Here is a 4,274-nt window from a genome sequence, read left to right as displayed (position 1 = left end):
TCAAGCGTGTAAGTCCCCTTGATGTATATGGATCTTTCACAGAATTGTCAATCCGATCAAGAGTGCGGAATCCTCTTGATCAGAATAAGCAGAAAACGTGTAGGAACAGAAAATCACTTTCAAACCGGGTTTCTATTGATTATCAATCACAAGGAATTACAATCAATCAAACCCTAACTCTCTCAATTTCGTCCAAACCCTAAAGCTCTCACGAAATTGTTCTCTCACAAACTGTTTTGGCTGATTTACCTAAACCCTAATGTCTAACCTTGTTTATATAACACAAGGTTCACAACTGGGCTAGGTCAAACACTCTTGGGCTGCGAATTGGACAGGCCCAATTCGCCCCCCATCACCCAATCTGGGTTTAGTTTAGCCCAAACTCAATTATCTCACTAATACAAAGCTAAACCCGCTAACCCTTGACAATAGCTTCAAAAAAAGTTTGTCTTCAGTCTTCTTGCAATCTTCATGTAGTCTTGCACTGTCTTTGATCTTTGGATAGCTTCAGCTTCAATAGCTTCTGTCAGCAACAGACTCCCCCTAAGCTGATGCATCCAATCACCAAATCTTCAACACGTTAGCACTTGAGTAAACTCCAGTTTAGCATTTGCACAGCAATCTTCAAACTCTTCAACTTTGTCTGCAATGTAGAAAGGAGGTTCTACCATGCATCCAATCAAACTCTCATCTTCACAGCAACTTCTCAGCAACAAACCGCTTCAATCTGTATACTATAAAACAAACATCTCGAGAAACCATAAGAATTTTTCAACAAAGTTAAATAAATTATTATTTTTCAAGAGATAGTTAAACTGTATCACAGATTAAGCATTTTCAAATTCATCACCAACACGCAAACTTTTTGTTCAACACATAAGAACCTGCATGATTTTGAAATTTTGAACTCACTTTCTAACACTGTCTCCCCCTATCAGTAACAATTCCTCCAAGAATAACAGTTTTCCGTACGTTAAGAATTTTAAATAGAAAAAGACACTACTTTTGTATTTATTTTTTTATATTTTTCTGAAAGAAGTAAATACAAAAGCAATAAACACTCTATTTTTGTGAGAATCACTGGTAAGAAGATTATATCAGCACAATCAAACTGTTTCACACAATTAGATAATTCTTTATTTAATTTTTAGTGAAAAGCAGTTCAAGACGATTACCAGTATGTTTGTCCACTTAAACAAAATGCATGAACATTTCAAGTACCATTACCATATGATACGTTAAGGTAATTTTATTTCTGATATATTAGCGTGTCCCACAACAGGATATACCCCCGCGATCAAGGTATGCACAAAGATTCATCGTAGTAGGTGAGTATACTGATGTCATACTTTAAGATATCCTGAGTGTGTCTAGGTCTGCTTATAAACTGTTTTATCATGTTTTGATTTCTTAACTATGAACACCCAAATAAATACTAATCAAATCCTGGAAATATAAACAGCACACTCTATCATGCAAATATCTTCCCTACCACATATTTCACAAGTCCAATCCAGATTTCTGAAATCTTAACTGGGAATAGGTTGAGAAGAGAACAGAATAGATCTTTAGTAGAGATGGTATAATATACAGACAAATGAGATTTTCTCAATTTGATATAGGTTTCTTGGGTTTCTTTTGGGCACTTGAGGGCCTCTTTCGGGTGTATTAGATCTATAGCGCGACAACGTACAGCTAGGTCAGCATGTATCTGGATGCAGCAGAAGCTGTCGTTGCCTAGCACCTCCAGGTCAGCATATATCCGGATGCAGCAGAGGAGGTACACGACTTTTTTCAGAGAAGATTTCAGAATCAGATCAAAATTGTGTGTATCGGGAAAATATACAGACATTCAAATAGAAATGAGCTAATTCCAAGTGACTTTCTTTCCTGGGGTCATGTGCAATTTTAGTTCTAAACAGAAAGACAGCCAAGATATCCCTAGATGAAATAACAGTATAAAGACCCAAAACTTCAGATTTTGGCAATCTATCAACGCAAGAATTAAGGTCATAAACCATACACCACTGATGTGTTCCCCACTCATATTCAGTTCATTTATGTTTATATCACATTGGTAAGTTGATTATTTCATGCTTTTGCCTACTGGTACATCGTATGATGAAGCTGCTATCACACTTAAACAATTTAGGTTCAATTTCAGTGTGACAGTCTAACTTGCGGATGTACTATCATTTCTTCTTTTTCACACAGTGATAACTCATTTTAGATTTTTCTATTTTTTTATGTTTTTGATTTTTATGAAAAGCAGTAAACTATTTACAAAAAAAATTCTTATGAAAAACCAGTTATTCAGGATTCCTCATCCCGTTGAGTTCGACTAAATGTTCAAAGCGAGCCCTGTCAAATGCTTTAGTATAAAGATCTGCCAGGTTATCTTCTGTGTCGACTCAGCACTTTGAACTTCAATTTAAATCATTTAATAAAAATATATATCAACAATCTCACACCCCCCTTCATGTGGCTGAAGCAGCCAATATCAACATAAGTTGATACTCCTCCTTAGCAGCTCCTGCACACACTAACTTAAGAAATTAGTTAGATTGGGGGACCCAAGCCTTAATGGTCTTGGGTCGTCCAAATTCACCAACTACTGGAACATCCATCCAATATCCATTACTCCTAACTGGAGTCTTGGATCTCAGACCTGTTGGAATTTGATTTTGATTTCCACTAGGTCTTTGGTCCTGAGGGTTCCTATATACATTTGGACTATTTGACCTTTGGAAATTTTGATTTTGAAACCTTGAATTTTGATTCCAAGAAGCATTATTGTTATAATTTCTAAAGCCATTGTTATAAAAAGTTCGACCACCATTATTCTGGTATCGATTTTGATATTGACATTGACTTCTGAAATTATTTGAATTATAGTTGTTCATTCTAGGTGAACTGCTTCTAGGTCTCTGATATCTACCTGGTGGAGATCTAGGCTGAAATCTTTGTTGATTTCTTTGAAAACATGGAACTTGTGGAGTTCCTGTTCCAGCCTTATCTACACCAACAGCAACATTTTGTGGTTGCTTAGGAGCAGATTTCTTTGGAGAATTTGAACCTTTCTCCTCACTATCACCACTCTTCTCTGGTAATTTCCCTCTCTGTTTGTCACTCATTTTTGCTTCACTATTTTTGTTAGGACAGCAGCTAGCTACATGTCCCTTTATGTGACACCTGAAGCACGATCTCCTTTTCAAAGACTTCTTAGCAGGAGTCTCTGAGGTAGATCCCTTATCAGATGGTGATGATGCCTTGGTAGAATTTTGTTCAGTTTGCTTTAATGATATTTCTTTGTTTTTATTTTTAGCAAATTCTACATTTGATTCTTTTTCAATAACAGCGGTTTCATTTTTCATATCATTACCTTGAACAAAATTAATCTTTTTAACAAAAGTTTGATTTTTGCCCTTTGGAGGTGAATTTTTCTTTTTCAAAGATTCCCTGTTATTGTTCTTCTTAGCATCACCACTCTCAGACCCCTCACCTTTACTTGATGTAGATGCGAAACTACTTGGTGCGGTTGACATATAGTCTGCTAGCTCATCTTCATCAGGGAGGAAAGAATAGTCATGACTAAGAGGAGGTGGGACTTCATTAAAGCCCTGGAAGCCCACAGTGGTCTTGTCATTACTTTTCTTTAACCCACCCATCATGTGTTTCATAACAAAAGACGAATCTCTGAATTGACTTAATTTCTGTTCAAGTTCAACAATTTTGAGTTTTGCATCTGACAACTCTTTGCATTTATCAGAAATCTCTTTTGTTTTCTCAGCCATCATTTCATGAGCTAAGTCTATGACTTGAAGCTTTTCATTTAATTTGCATGTTAAAGCTTCAATTTCACTTTCATACCCTTTTATCTTCTTCAAGTATGAAGTTTCGTTTCTTTTAGCGAAAAAGTTTGACTCTTTTATGCTCGACATCTCGCTTACCAGACTTTGATTTTGTGTTGACAATCTGTCAACCTCACCCTGTAGTTCACGACACCTCAAACACACAGAATTAGATTTTACCTCTTCCTCATGAACTTCTGTAGTTTCATCAGCAACAACCTTTTCAGCTTCACTCTCCTTCTCTACTTCAGCATCCACTTTTGTTTCAGCATTCTCCACTTGAGATTCAGCATCACTCACACTAGTTTCAGCCTCATCAACTGGCACTATCTCTGCCATAAATGCCTGAGTGACACTCTCATTTCCCTGATATCGCTTTTGTAATGCATCCCACATATCCTTTGAATTTGTGTACTTCTTGAA

The sequence above is a fragment of the Helianthus annuus genome, chromosome 8 (genome assembly GCF_002127325.2).
Source record: "Helianthus annuus cultivar XRQ/B chromosome 8, HanXRQr2.0-SUNRISE, whole genome shotgun sequence".
NCBI lineage: Eukaryota > Viridiplantae > Streptophyta > Magnoliopsida > Asterales > Asteraceae > Helianthus > Helianthus annuus.
The sequence above is the reverse complement of the archived record's forward strand: the minus strand, read 5'-3'. Positions refer to the sequence as shown.